The sequence below is a fragment of the Strix uralensis genome, chromosome 6, assembly GCF_047716275.1.
Source record: "Strix uralensis isolate ZFMK-TIS-50842 chromosome 6, bStrUra1, whole genome shotgun sequence".
In the NCBI taxonomy this organism is placed as follows: Eukaryota; Metazoa; Chordata; class Aves; order Strigiformes; family Strigidae; genus Strix; species Strix uralensis.
This window is the reverse complement of record NC_133977.1, coordinates 42,862,339-42,878,357: the sequence shown is the minus strand read 5'-3', so window position 1 is coordinate 42,878,357 and position 16,019 is coordinate 42,862,339. Positions and strand designations below refer to the sequence as shown.

Sequence of the window (16,019 nt, the reverse complement as noted above, 5' to 3'; positions counted from 1 at the left end):
TAATGTCACATGACTATACTATTTTTAGACACATGGGATTTCTTCTCCAAGCACTATTTTTTAAATTGTTTACTGAATTATGTATCTCTACTCAGCAATTTCCCTAATGAAAATACTCTTAAGATATTAAAAAATATTATAACATAAAAATCAGCTATTCAGACACCTTAATGCAAATTCTACAGCCTTATCTGGCATAAATGTAATAGTGTTTGAGAGCTTGGGTTGCCTCTCTGAAATCTGGTGTGCTACAAACCTGTACAGTATGATAGATGAATCCCTGGCATTAGCAGATTATTACTTACTGTCTTTCAGTGATACACCAATTGAATGTGTAAGTATTTGGAGAATTTGGCCCCGCTGTTTTACTTAAGAGACAGTTCTCTCTGTTTCCTAAAAGAGGACTCAGAAGTTCAAGGATATTTTGAATAAAAAGGGGGTGGCTGATTTTAATCCTTTTAAATGCTTTCACTCCATGAAAATTATGACAAACATTTCTTTCTTGATATACAAGAGGTCCATTAATTATAAGTTTAATCATTTTTAAATGAATCTCTCTGAAGATTTGTATACATGACCTTTCCTTCTATAGCTTCTTTTTCTACTTCCACTGGTCTGAGTCAGCTGTTTTATGAATCTACCATTTGATTTAAAAATATTCTTTCTCACCCTCATATGAAAACATCACATTTGGTTTAAGATCTATGAAATAAGTAATGCACATATAAGGCATTTTTTTAATATACTAATTAACAGTGGGGCACAGGATTTAAAAAAAAAAAAAAAAAGCCTGACCTTTTTCCTCATTAAGCATTAAATTGCAGGTGGATATGTTCATCTTGTTCATTCCAAGCTGAAAAATAAAGAATGAGTTGAAACAGAACATAAGCAATTATAAGCAATACAGTCTACTTATGATGTTAAGATTTCAATATTAAATTATTCTTAATTATTTCTTCGTATTTATAAACATTTAATCAGAGAGGTTTCTTAGAATATTATTCCTCCTTTGAAACTCTGAAGTAATTGTTTCTACTTTGTATTTTGTACACACTTCATTTCCATAAAATATCATGAGCACAGAAAAAAAAATAATCCAATATTTACGAAAATGCTAATGTACAACTTCTTTTAAACAAATCTACTCTACTAAAGTTTAATCTGTCTTCCGGCAACAGAGATGATAAAAGTTCTCCACTGTACACATGTCACTAGTTTCAATTAAGATTTTGTGCTTCATGAGTAAAAAAACTCTTTCCTGTCTGGCTGTCCCATCCCCTTCACTCAGAGATTTACTTTTAAGAAAGCCAAGGTATTTTTAGCCTACTAAAATGAGCAAAGTACCTAAATGTTAGTGTCTGTGGATTTTGGGGTTGAATTTTTATATAACAATTAGCAGACATATTCACACTGACACCTTAATAAGGATAAATTTCATTGTCTGATAAACTGTGAAGACTGCAGTCTGGCTCCGAGAAAATGAACCGTTTGTTTTTATGATAATAAAAAGCATTCTATTCCCGACTTCAGTACAGGGGTTGTGAAACTCTTCTTGGAGGTGTTTTGCCATCGTTAGGTTTAATGTAGAGCAAGATGGTAGCTGGTAACGATGCTCAACTCTGTCCTGCCAGGTATCCATGGCTTTGCTCACTTGATGTACTATAAAACCTGATTTTACTGCATGTGCAATAGACTGCACGTATGCTAAGCTAGATAAAAAAGGTTTGATTCTCTTCAGAAGGAACTAAACAAAAGGGTGAATCACATTCAAGCTTGACAAGCGTAAGAGATTTCCACCAGCTCATCAAAGCAGAGAAAAGAAAAATGAGAGTAAGGGCCACAGGCACCCAGAAATGAAAACCATGTGTCCCTTTAAGGAAGCAGTACATCCAAGAGTTTAAGAACAAAGCTCCAAAAAAGATGAGAACCTAGAAAACGCACTACTTCATCCCAATTGAAGGACGATGTGTTGTGCCAGATACTAACTTAAAACTCCAACAGTTCTTTATTCTCTGAATAGGCTTGAAAAATGTCTCTGGAAATGCAGACAGTAGGGATGTAAAACAGATATTTAGCATGTTCTGGCACCATGCTCCAAAAGTGAGCTATTGGAAAAAATGTAGGCAAAGAACCATTTAGTCAGCTCTTCATCACAATATATTTAAAGCTTGATCAAAAGAAATTCATTTAGTAAGACAAATATATTCTGTCACAAAAAACCCCTCCATAAACAAAGCCATTAGTGTCATGAACAAATGCCATAAACTCTTGGCAGAAAAATCTAAGAAATATGAATTCAAGCTACAGACCGGTAGGATAGGTTCCCACATTTGTTTTGCATGCATTGGTTTCTTACGTCATGCTTCAGCCTACCATCTCAATGGAATTCTGAATTCAAGGAAATCAGTGGCGAATTTCCAAAGGTCACTGAAATTGAATTTCACTCCATTTTAAAGAAGAGGTTTTCAAAGCATTCCATAGCATTTTGTTTAAGGAAAAAGGTCCTTTGGCTCATTTTTTTGTAATGAAAACTGCCACACGTGAAGACTTTAAATACCACATGCCTTCAACCGAAGTATATTATTGGTAATAGAAAAAGTTTTCAGGGAAACAAAACAGAGCTAATCCCACAATTAAGATGTCAGAATTACAGAAATTGAGGATCTGAAGAGGGATCTCAGGAGAGCAATCTGCTCAGCCCAGTGCCAGTGGTGGAAGGTAAAAATTACCAAAATAGTCTCTGAAAGCTGCTGCTTTACGCATTTTTAAAAATTTCCTATCATAGATTTCATGACAGTTACAGGTAAAATATCCAGTTTTTCATTCATATTTAAAGTCAGATATGAGATAAAACAAAAAAGCTTGGACTGTTTTCTCTTTACATCTATCCTAAATTATCCTTTGTGCAAATTGAAATTGACTTTTTTATTTTTTTTTAAATCTACAGAGCAACTGCCACCATTGCTTTTATAAAAACCTCTTATCTTTTTAAAGCCTTATGCCCATCCTACGGTGTTCTCTTTTTATCTAGAATAAACAAACCCAATCCTTTCAGCTGTTCTTTAACAGTCCTGCTTTCTAAATCTGTCACTAGCTTGTTGCTCTGCTTTGCCTTCTTCTGGCTAATACAAATTTTCTTTAAAGGGCAGCGTCCAGTACTGTAAAATACATTCTACCTCCGGTCTCACTAACAGTGAACACATCCCGAGTCTTGTGTCAGACACTGGTATAGTACACTGTAAAAATTTCCAGCACTCTAGGAATGAAGATCTGTGATTCCCCCCCCCCCCCCCGCGCCCCCCCAAACTCTGCAACTGTCGTCTTCTTATACAGGGAACATGCCATGGAAGCTCAGAAATTTCTGAAAAAGATATTATTTTTAATGCATTTTCTTAAGCAAAGCATGAGTGCAGAAAGTAAGAGATATTTTTAAGAAATGAAGAGATCCTTATGGAAGAAGAAGCTCAAGAAGAGAAGGTTCAGGGAAGATCTTACTGCTGTCTTCAACTAGCTAACGTGGTTGAGGAGAAGACAGAGCCAGAGTGGCCTCCAACGCCCACAGTTAAAGGACAAGCAGCAGACACATGTGCAACATTGAGAGTTTTGAATACATATTAGGAAAATTAAGGCTCTGGGGGGATCTTCTCAGTGTGTATGAATAACTGGAAGATGGGTGCAAAGAAGATGGGGCTAGGCTCTTTTCAGTGGTGTTCAGCAACAGGACAGAGGTAAAAGGGCCCAGACGGAAACACAGGAAGTTCCATCTGAACATTGGGAAATACTTTTTCACTGTGGGGGTGATGGGGCACGGGCACAGGTTGCCCAGAGAGGTGGTGGAGTCTCCACCTGTGGACATATTCAAAGACTGTCTGGACATACAACCTGCTCTAGGTGACCCTGCTTCACCAGGGGGGTTGGATATGATGACCTCCAGAGGTCCTTTCCAACCTCAGCCATTCTGTGTGACCTCCAGTTATCCCTTCCAACCGGTATCAATAACTTTATGGTTACATGATAATTCTGTCTCATGACATCCCCAGCTACTGGTTTTCCTAACTTCAACAGGAAACGCTATGCAGTGCTTCGGTAATACAAGTGTATACATCATCTCATCCAACATTATGGAGGAAAGAATATATACATTCAACAATTCACTTATATCATAATCCAGGTTTTCTTACAGACACTTGTCTTAGAACCTGTTCACATCGTAGATTCACCAAATTAAATTACAACATGAGAATAACATCCTCCTTGGAAGGCCATGAAATCTGAAGGCCTGCTTTCAATAATTTGAATATTGAATAGCCAGGAAAAAAATATTTCTAAATATAGCCAGAACGTTAAGTTCCATAGGTACGATTTACAAATGCAAAGGAAAAAATATAAAAAGATCTTCCAAATTTTCATAAAATCCTACAAAGAAGATTGCTCTTCTGTTAGCTCTCTCTACTGAAAGGGACAGCTCTTAAAAAAATAGAGATTCGAAATGAACATCAAATATTCTGTGGGAATAGTACACATATTGGTTCAGAAGTGATCACACAGAAATCTGTATTTTCTCTGAAGAAGAAAGTACTAATAAAAATGAAAATGTACCCATGTGTACAAAAACCTTATTTTGATGCAAAAAATATAGTACAGACACTACACTGATTAAGATGTCCAAACAATCGATTGTAGATTAACGTAATTTTATTTAAAAATAAAAACGTACACATTTCTTCAACTGGGGCACTTCAGATTAGGGATCTCTTCAGTCTTTTCTGGAGGGATTTAAAAAAGCTTTGGAGAAATCTTAAAGCTATGGAATTAGCCTGGTATTTATAGCTCAGCTTCCTAGCGTGTTCTTTGAGCTTCCTAGGACGTTCTTTTTCTCCATCTGCTGGTTGTTGACATGGTATAACCTTATATTTTGATTATGGAAATGTATAAGAATAAGAGCATTTTATTTTACATTTTACTGTAAAGTTCTGGCTTCATCTCAGGGCAAGGCAGCTAACTTTGTTATTACAATATAATCTAGGTCAAGAATGGTGCTGCATATTTTCTGATACAGATAACTGGAGTCCTATTGTTTAATTATGTCAAAATATATTACTACCAATTATGACTAATACTCCCTATGAATCACACTGTCACAAAATGGTAATGTTCTTACCATTAAAATACTGTGCTTCATATGCTGTTTCAATACAATCTGTTAAATCTAGGTCAAGAATGCTTTTTTCTTCTTTGTTCTGTTATCAAAAAGGTCCACGTATGGGTGCACTGTCTATCTTGTACAAAGATATGAATTGCTAAATTGTTTACTTTTCTGCTTCCGCACCATTAAATGTTGGCGATGTCTGCTGTTCTTCTGTTTTAATTTTTTTAAACATTGGCTCAAATCCTTTGTATTATACTACTTGAAATACAAACTTTACTACCACAGCATAAAACTATCATAATAAAATCAAAAGTTTCTCAACTTAATAAATGCACTGATTTACTTTTGAATACTTACCTACATTACTCCTCATGGTCTTGCTTCTAGTTACCTTGGGGATCTTTAGGCTTCTTAAAATTCTTGATGCACTTTCAGCTTTGCTTTAGATAGTCTCCTGTTTAGATCTTGAAAGTGGGCTATGTCCATTGAGGCTGGCTCCTTGTCTTACTACACCCCTCATCTGAGGAACTCTGGCACCCCACGTTACATCTGTTGAGAGAGTTGCATTATTTAAATTAAAAAATGAGCCAAATGTTTTTATTTTGCTTTTCTTGAGTGCTTTGTAAGGCCTTATCCAATTACTTTGTAGTATAAACTGTAATATTTACTTTTAAAGAAGGGTAGGATGCTCTGACTGGAACTGATAAAAAAAAGATACCTTTTACTATATTACGATGGTTCGCTGTCCAGAAAAGTGAATAGATTTCTATAAAAACGAGTACATGGATTTTTATGATGGAAGTAGTATGCATGCAAAAAAGGTCACTTCTTCAGAGAACTTGACTTATACCAATGTATGCTAAAAACCTTCAACGACAAAGGCAAAAAGTCTACGCTTTGAAGAGTTACGATACTGCAGATGGCCTTGGTTATGTAAAAGGTTCCACCAGTATCGTTGATGAGCTGTTAAATTAGTCTTTGCACAGGCACACAGGCAGTGGTGAACCCCCAGCTGAAACACAACTTGGGTTATTCCATAACATCCGCCTCTTATTGAGCCATTTCCTTCCAATCACCACCAAAATGTACCTGCACTCCTCCACTGGCTCTGGCTTAGCTAGGCGTTGATTGTGCCACTTTCAATGTCTCTGACACTGAAAGGAATTAAGTCTTTGCAGGACTTTTAAGACAATTAATTAGTTCTTTTAGAGGTGAAATGGATTGGAGCTCATTAGGTTAAAGGCATATCCAAAAGAGTTAACGTAGGCCCTTAAAACATTATACCTGAAAGCCTGAGAACTCGGTAAGGGCACAGTTAGGGATTAGAAATACACATTCAACAAATTCAGAATCACTGGAGATTTTATATTTTTAAAAAAAATAAATCTTTGATTAAAATAGATGCAAACAGCCAGCCAATATTTTTTGAATCCCAGTAAATGTCTTGGTTGTTGTTAAAACCTTCTCCCCTAACAGAAAACCTGTTGATACAAAATGTGAATGAAAAATTTCAGATATGCCAAACAATCAGGGTATAAACACATAAGTCACATAAAGTACACTGGCTGCAAATACCAAATACAGTATTTACTATGATTATTAAAGTATCTTAGTTAAGTCTATAAGCAAAACCTTTTTGCTGTCTTGGTGATGACCTGCTGTTTGGCTTTCATTGACTTTATTAGTACCACTAATTTAACTGAGTTACCAGTTGATCAGCATCTTCCCAATTTAAGGGCAAAATTGGGGCACAGCATTTTGTAAAAATGGGTACCAAAGAGTCTTGGTTGTTTCAGACTGCATTTACCAACCCAGAAGAGCCTTTCAGTGAACAGTTTCTTCATATGCAAACTACTTAGAAGAAGAATTATTAACTCGCTAAAGTTCTTCCCCAACCAGTATCACTTTGAAAATTACGCCCCTGTAAAATTATGAATATATGTTTAGATTTTCTTAAATACTGGGGCACTAGACAGCTTCTGTGTTTAAGCACTATACATTTAATGCTTCTGAACATTACAGTGCTTACCTGTTCTTAATAGAGAATGTTTTTATGTATCTAGAATACTAACAAGGTACATCCAGTCCATAGTATTATTAAAATGATTGAAATAAAAAAAAATAATAAAACATACATAAGAACAAAATTGTTATTATTGCTATTAGTAAAATAAAACCTCTTCCCTTTAGCTGACAGGGTTAAACGACTTCGTTGAACAAACAAAACTGTGAGTTTAGAAATTAAAGGGGTCACAGGGCTATAAATACTGAATATATCTACGACTGAAAAAAAATGCTGCATTTTAGCAGGTGAAGAATTGGGGTACTCAGTGGACAGAGCTGCAGTAAAGGTTTCTCACAAAGTCAGACATACTGTGAAAGGAGAATGATACAAATCTCCTGGAGTTTGAGACACACTGAACTTGCTCCTGTGAAGCACCCACGGGACTCACAAGGTTGGGCTCTGACCAATGGGCCTCAGCTACTAGCTTCAGCTTATCAAGAAGCCAAATGCCAATGCTTTTTAAATTACTCCAGAAATTCTAAATCTTAAAATCTAACATATAAATGGCATAATTTAAATATAAGAATTTATTCTTCAACTGTAGAAACGACAGAAATTTTTAACTTGTTTCCGCTGTATATAAACTACATAAAATATTTCAAAGAATGAACATTTTTACACAGGTTATTCATAAAAGTACAGATAAGTAAGAATCTGTGGCTTCATAACACAGCTTATCTTTACAGTAACAAAACAACTAGAAAGATGGTATAACCTACCATTAGAGAATTTGCATACAAATATATTTTAGATCGTAATTTCACTATGGATATTACATTCTTCATACAAAATTATTTATTAATGTTTAAACACATTGAAAGGTATTGATAAGAGACATTTTCATGAAGAACTTCCCTTGAGCATATAATGCTAATCACAGCAAACACTGTAAAACTAATTTACTGGAAACAATTTCAATAGATGGATGAAATAGCCGAAGAATGAAACCTAAGTCGTACTAGGGCTTAAAATAACTAGGTCACGTGGACAGTACTAAGGATTGAAGCAGCATCAGTAAAAGAAGCTTCTAATAAAGGCCTCGAGAAATCTACAGAAAAGCCATATTAAAATGAATACAAATAAATAACCTGATTTTTAACTTATAATATCTAAATAAAAGAGTAACAATAAATTAGTGATAAAAATTGTCCATACTGAGCATATGGAAATGAAAACATGTAAGCAAATCTGTAATCAAAGTTTCTGCTGGAAAAATAGACATTACCTTAATTATGCATATGCCATTTACAAACTTACTAGCTTAGGACAGCTGACCAGCTACAGAATAGAGTTTTATAAATACCAAGGGATAATCAAAAGGCTCCAACATGGCAAGCCAAGAGGATTTTTCTGGCTAATTCAATAGGTTCTGCATTACTTTTCCCCTCTGGAAAGTCTTGTGCTCCTTCTCCTTTTAACCAGCCTTCCTATCCTTCTCTGCCTGTTAGGAACTATGAGTTTTTGTGATAAAGAATTAAAAATAAGCGTTTGTAAAAAAAAAAAAAAACCTGCAAAGGAATTTTTTTCAATTAAAAAATGGACACATGACATTGAAAAAAACACTCATACTTCTGAAGTCTGCTATTTCATGCAAGATGACTGTCACAGACTGTCCTTGCTATTATTAAATAGCACTGCACCACACATGAAAACACCAGTTCATCATTCAGAGACAAGTATAAGACTTAGACAGTGACTACAATATGTTTATTTTTCGATTGCATACATATCCATAACAATAAACTTCCCAATGAGTTGTCACCAAGTTGCAGGAATCTCATGGTGAATGTATTTCTGGGGAAGAGACATCTGTTTTTTCAGTGCATGTGCTGTCTCGTTCTCTCTGTGAGCTTTCTATTTACATAACAAGTCTGTACTAACAGATTAAAAAAATCCTGTCCCCATCTAATCTCTTAAAATACATACAATATTCTTACAACTATGGTATCTGATGTATCTAAAATTACAGATACTTTATTTTTCATAAGAAAAACGAAAAATGCCAAAAAATGATCTTCTAGTAACTGAAACAAACTCAACAATTTTTCAATTGTGCACGTCACAAATGAGCAGAGAAGAAGAATGGCAGTCAGCCAGTTCTCTTTCTTCTTCAGGTAGGTTTTAAATTTATTTCTTCCAAACCAATCAACTTGATTATTCTTCCTATTTACCCTGTAGCATAACTGAAAAACGCTCCTCCAAAAGAGTTAATCCCAAATCAGAGCCATGGGCTTCATGCTGGAAAATACTGGCAGAATCTTAAGAGACCTGTTTACAAGCATCCAGTCTGGTTGTGTCTGATTTTACTTTCAATAATTGCTATTTTTATTTTGTTAAGTGGAAAAGTCACACAAAATTATATTTAGTAAGTGCATCGTCTTCCATAATACTAAAAATGAACAGGATATCACTAATTTCTAGTGGTGGCACTACATTGCCACCAGCTAAAAACCACTGCCTGTAACACCAGCCTACTGAAAGCCCACCATTATTTTCTGACACATCGAAGAAAATAGAAGAAACAATTTTAAAATCTGAAATCACTGTGTTTATAATCCATATATATGTGATAGGAGAAGAAGGAGTGGCAAAGAGATAATTCACCTACCTCAAATCAGGAAGACTGGTGGAGGTAATCCACCAGGTTTTGGTGGGTCTCTGAACTTTTGGAAAGAATTAGAAGTGCTGTTTCTTCAAGTCTTTATGTTTCTTTGCCTGCTTGCTTGTGATAAAGCCTCTTCTTCCTGCAATAAAATACATGTTGTGCTAAAACAAGATTTGCAGAAAGACAAGTTATCAATACCTGCGATTCTGGTACGGATGGCACGGCTTCTCTAACAGACTGCTTCACTCCACAAAAACCATGGGCTCATTCAGAAAAGCAAACACTGAACAAAACTGGTGAGTTTACATAGGCTCTCTCAGTGAAGAAAGGTAGAGTCCGAAGGGTGGTTTAAAATAAATCAATCTAATCTGATCCTAAATACAGCTCTATTTTGAACTGCCCTCTAGAAGGATCCCTCTTTCTTCACTGACCATAAATGTAAAATCAGAAGCACACCCTACTGTCCAAGGGTTGGGTCCAACTCTGGCTATATCCTCCACTGCTTTACACTTCCACAGAATTTAAGGCTATAGAAATAGAGCTCACACAGTTGGAGAATGGATAAAAGTACTTTTCAATGAGATATTCTTGAGAAGACCTACCATAAAACTTCAGAGATCTAAAACTGTTAAAAAGAAACCCAGTTTTGCTTATTTATATCTGATTTATATACACGCCTCTCTCTATATATACAGTCACACATATACACATATATAAAAATTAACATAAAAGCCCCAAAGTAGCTTAGATACCATTGAAAGTAGATTTTAGACCTGTAGGCATTTTTCCTTAAAACGCCTCATAGATTTTTTGACAAAACCAAACACAGCTACAACTAATTCCGTGACTTGAATATGTGATGGAGAATCATGAACTCAGCCTAACCAGAGTCTTGTATTTAATTTTATTCTTATAACCAGCCTAAATAATTGGTGAAAATATCTTTGCATGATTATGCTTGGACTAACTACAGGATCACAGGATTTTCAGGTTTCCCCACTGTAGACCTGAAACCTTGATCAATCCAGAAGACCTGGCTTAAATCAGGGCTCTGTTAGCTCCTCAGCAGAAAGCTTGAAAACTATAGAGACACCACATTTATTCCTTACTTCTTCATTCTGCTGGAACTTGGGATTTCCTCCTGTTCCTCAGGAGGAAATCTCCAAGGTGTAGCCCCTTATTCAGGTCAGAGGGCCCAACTCAACCCTCTGCTGAAAGGCTCCCCCTGCTCCAGGTCAGGTGCTGCTCCCTCTCCTCCAGAGAGGCTAACGCTGCTCCAGTGAATCAGATAAGGGAGCCGATTTGTGTATTTCTGCTGGATTAGTCTTAACCTAGATCGGTTCCCTAATCTCTGTGGCTGGAGGAATGCTTGTGCTGGCCTAGACGCTGAGGAAGGAGTGGCACGTGTACAGGAATGAGTAACTCGAAGTGGAAAGAGCAGCAGTGAATTTGGCTCATGCCAGCGCAAAGCGCTTGGGGAAATTCAATATGTGTGCTCATTTGTTTTATTTTAGAGTATTGCAGTACTGAAAATATCTTCTCATCTCCTATTTTCATAGGAGGACCTCAGGATATTTCATTGTTTAAATAAAAGTAGTATTTAGCTGTCTACATGTTCAAAATGTATGATCCCAATTCTAAATTTTAATTGTTATAATACCAAAGAGCAGGTAGGCATGTCTAAAAAAAAAAAAAAAAAAAAAATCTGTTTTGAGTACCTGACTAAAGTCATCATAAAGCTGTTGGAAATAATAACCTTACTGATTAGGATTCATATCTATTATCTGAGTATTTGTTAGACACAGTATCTGGAGAAAATGAAGTAAAAACAACAGATGACACAAGAAAACAAGAAACAAATATCCTACCTTCCAAGACTACCTTTGCATGAACATGTGGCCTTTTCCAAGTGTACTGTTCTTTTGTATGACAACAAGTTGGCCATATTAATATAACTTCAAAAATGCATTTTAACTGCCTAACAACACAACATGCCATGTGAAAAACATTACAGCTAAAAGAAATATGATAACAACAGGCAGGTCTTTCAGAGAAGCTAATTTAAAAATTAGCTATAGCTATAAGGCTAACATACTAACACATTTGTTTTACTTATGTGATATATAGCTATAAGGCTAACATACTAACATATTTGTTTTACGTATGTGATATATAGCTATAAGGCTAACATACTAACATTTTTCACAGATTTGGCAACGGTGTCAGTTGAGTGGATGTAGCTTTGAACAGAGAAGATATAAGAAGGAATACTATCTATTTTTTTGTCTCCAGTTACAGGAAAAAAAAAAAAAAGAAATGGAGTTTTAATTTGCAAGAGGAGAAAATCAGAGACATCAATTTAGTCTATAGTCTCAATCCTATAAATCCCGAATATCTGATACTTTCATAAAGAAAGTGACAAGTACTAATAATATATCTTACAACCATGAAAAGACTTTTATTTTATAAAAAGCCTTGGTTTTGACAGGAAAGCTGCATGCTACTATTCAGAAACAGCATACATGCAATCTTCACCCGGCAATTTAAAAACTGAACGAAAACAATCAAATTGACAAATAGATCAGTTTGCGACTCTGAAGAAAATCACTCCCATGTACAACCCTGGGTAATAAAGAGGTAAGCACAGTGCAGGCCCATGTGCCATAGCACTCGTCTTACCTAACTGCTGGTTGCTATGGCAAGCATTTGCCTGGATTTTGTACATTACACAGTAATATGTTTTCTGCTTCCTCATTCTTGATATTTTGATGAAGTTAATACTCCAGATTTGGACCTGCAAGGTATGGAAACTAAAGGTTCTCTCAAATAGTCATGCATTCCAATTTATTTTGGTTTTGTGAAAACATCTTAGAATTCAAAATTAATGAATAATTCAAAAATTATTTTAATTCATTTGTAACACAGCTTTTTAAAAACTTGTGATTTATTTCCATTAGCTACTTTGCATACCTGTTGTACATGCATTTCTATTTTCTAGCTCACAATGGAAATGTAATCTACTTTTCTCCTTCACTGATCTTTAATTTAATATAGAGATAACTGTGAAACTGATGAGAACTGAGATAATAAACAAATAATTTTAGTTCTATATAATACCAATTTGTCTTTTTCCCTCTTTTTTTTTCCTAATAGGTACAAAAGAATGTATTAGTAAAAAATTTATTTAGTCAATTCTACTGTAAACTAACAAATAACTGAATTCCTTTCTGTAGTTGTCTCTACCTGAAACACAGTGGTATTTCAAAAGGTGCATGAGAGCCAGCTATCAGTACAAGAGCCATTCTAATGAGGAGAGGACGGTAATCTATTTCTTCTTGATTTCTATGGTTAACATAAAGCTTTAACATACAAAATATAAACACATTTGATAAAATAGCCCCAACAGGAGAGAGAAACAATTCTCTTCCCACCCCAGGGGTCCCCAATGGACCAACTGCAAACTCAGCTGTCATCCACTGAAGAAAGATCCGTGACAAAACTTGATAATAGTCATACACGTTAAAAAAATATTTACTTTTGATAAGAACGTTGTTTCCACTATCAGCAAATCCACACAGTACCCCCCTTTTTCTTCCCCACACATGAAAATAAAGAATTTGTACACTGCTTCATTTGTCTGTTGCATCATATCTTGACACTGGGAAGTAATAAAGAGACTTTGACAGCAGGCTCAGTAGTCCCGGATTATGACTTTTAACCTCTCCTTTACTTGGTAATGTATACAACTTGCAGAAATAGAGTCTCAAAAGCATATTTACAAACTGCCTAAAGGCCAATAACAAATGTTACAGGCATTCTATTCACATTAACCTAAACAGACATAGATGAGGCACAAATGCTGTCCTGGACAGCTGAACCACTCTCCGCTCCTGCTCAGCTTTCCTGCCGCCCCTCCAGCTGCTCATGCCTCCACACCCTGCTGGAACACTTCTTTCATAGGCAAGAGCTAACTCAACCCACCAGAATACGTTCATTTCTCTATTCTGATTCCGATTATTTTACATAAATATATTAGTGTTGATGACAAGACTGTAAACTCTTCCATTCCTCTAAGAACGTGGCATAAGCAGCTGCAGCACCATACAAATACCTGAATAAATATACCAAGGCAGCATAAGGAACAGAAGAAATGGATACCTGGACTTTAAGATGAATCTCTTTTCCCAAGCCTCAAACTCATTAGGAAAGAAGAAATTTAATGCAGCAAGCACACTGACAGTTTATATTTTTGCCTCATGATACTTTATCATCACATAATAAAGTGTCTTCTTTTAGACATGACATTATGCCATTGTTTAAAATTAAATCCTCCAAAAAGAAAATAACATAAACTTCTCTAAACTGTGTTATTTCTTACTTAAAAATTCTTGGCACAATTCTCCATAACTGGCAAATCTTGATTATCATGCAGGCCAAATGCTGCCACGGCATTTGACAGGAGAAGAACTCAACAATGCATCCAGCACAGACTCTTTGCATGAATTTTCTTCTGGTCTGGACTCAGGCTGCAACCAATGCCTGTGGCAGAGAAATCTGGTTTCTCCTAAATCTGAAATACTACATTGTCCATCTCAAGTTCACATAGTAGGGAGTCACCCCACCCAGGTACACAAACACAAAAACATAAATGTTTTTTCGCTGTTACTGCTCAGTGAGATAACTGGAAACTCTTAAAGAAGCTGGGGGGGGGGGGGGGGGGAAGGTTTGTTGCTTTGCAATCCTCTCATCACTAACCGTTTTAAAGAGGAATTACCTCAAGGAATACCACTAGTGACTGCAGTGCCAATGGTTTTAATACGGTGAATTTTATTCTTTGCTTATTTAGTGATGTGACCAACTTCCTCACTGTAGCATTCACACTTCCCATATTTTTTGCTTCTACCATCCCTCTATGGCTAGAGGGTGTTGATCTCCCAGCAAAATGTTAACCATAGTCATCATATGCATAGATTTTGTTACTTAATATCTCCGCGGTGCCTTACACGGTGTTAAATGTTGTCATGCTACAAAAAAGCCTGGACAGTGTGTACTACAGCAAGTATCCCACCTGAAACTGCAGAGGCTGAGAAAGTTCAACATAAATTTACGTAGCGAAAGAATTTCATTTTACTACCCAGCATGTACCATGCTGCCTGCTGAGGGCTGCCTCCTTCACCATTGAGGAATATTCATCATTGCGCTTCCTCTAAGTAGTTCTTTCAAACAGACGTTGCTACTAATTAGTACTACTAATTGTCCAATTCATTCATAAAGTATCAGGACAGTATTTTAATAATCCCCTGACACAGGAGTCCTAAAGCAGAATTCAGTTTCTGGAATTCTAATTCTATTCTTGCTAAGGTTAATGGATGGTTTCCCACTGAGTTTAATATAATTCACATTGGATCACTACTGAGTCTATATTTATATAAAATGCCCTACTATTTGAATCTGATAATTTTAAAAATAGCCATCTTATTTATGCATAGATAGAGATCAAAATTCTCTAAAAATTTAGCCTAGGATCGAATGATTTTTCAGAAAGCTTCGCTAGATTTTATGAAGTCTGTTTATAAGGTATTCTTAAGCACCATGGTACCAAATCACCAAACATTCTTCTGATTTTTAGAAATATTTAACACCTGCTGCAAGTAGCATTAAGGCCAAACAGACACGTGAAATAACATTAAGCTGCTTTAATGACAAATGTACCCAATGTCATTGGGGGGGAAAAAGTACCCATTCTCTTAAAAGGCTAATAAAACTTGCTTCTTTGTTGCAAGGTTTTCTGAAGCCTTATGAGTTTGTGAAAAGGCCACAGATGAGAAAAATGCCTCAGACAATAGTAAATATATAGACATATCTAACACCTCACAGTCTCTTAATGTATTTACTAATTTGGAAGCTTTATGGTGACCTTGGGCAATTATTGATACATATATCATATATTGTTCTGGCCATTGCTGTGATCATAAAAATAATTATCCTTGACGCAGAATTTGTCAGAGCCAAATTTTCTCTGAAACCACATTTGGAACAGCAATCCATTCTGAAATCTAAAAATATTAGTATCTAGATAGTATTTTATATAAATATACAATATTCACATTGTATAATTATACAAAATAAAAAAAATCCTAAACCAAGAATCAGATAAAAAGGCACAGAAAGCTGGCAAGAGGAAAACATAGTTTTAACCT

General features: G+C 35.7%; 1 protein-coding gene across 11 annotated transcripts in view; it reads right to left on the bottom strand.

The window, feature by feature from the left end:
• MBD5 (methyl-CpG binding domain protein 5) overlaps positions 1 to 16,019 on the bottom strand; it is a 147,556-nt gene that overhangs the window by 58,462 nt on the left and 73,075 nt on the right. For all 11 annotated transcript variants that reach the window (XM_074873821.1, XM_074873822.1, XM_074873815.1 and 8 more), the window contains 3 exons: positions 9,823 to 9,958; positions 5,507 to 5,698; positions 796 to 853 (listed from right to left, as the gene is read on the bottom strand). The gene's annotated coding sequence lies outside the window, so the exon portion shown is untranslated. The remainder of the gene's footprint in view (positions 1 to 795; positions 854 to 5,506; positions 5,699 to 9,822; positions 9,959 to 16,019) is intronic.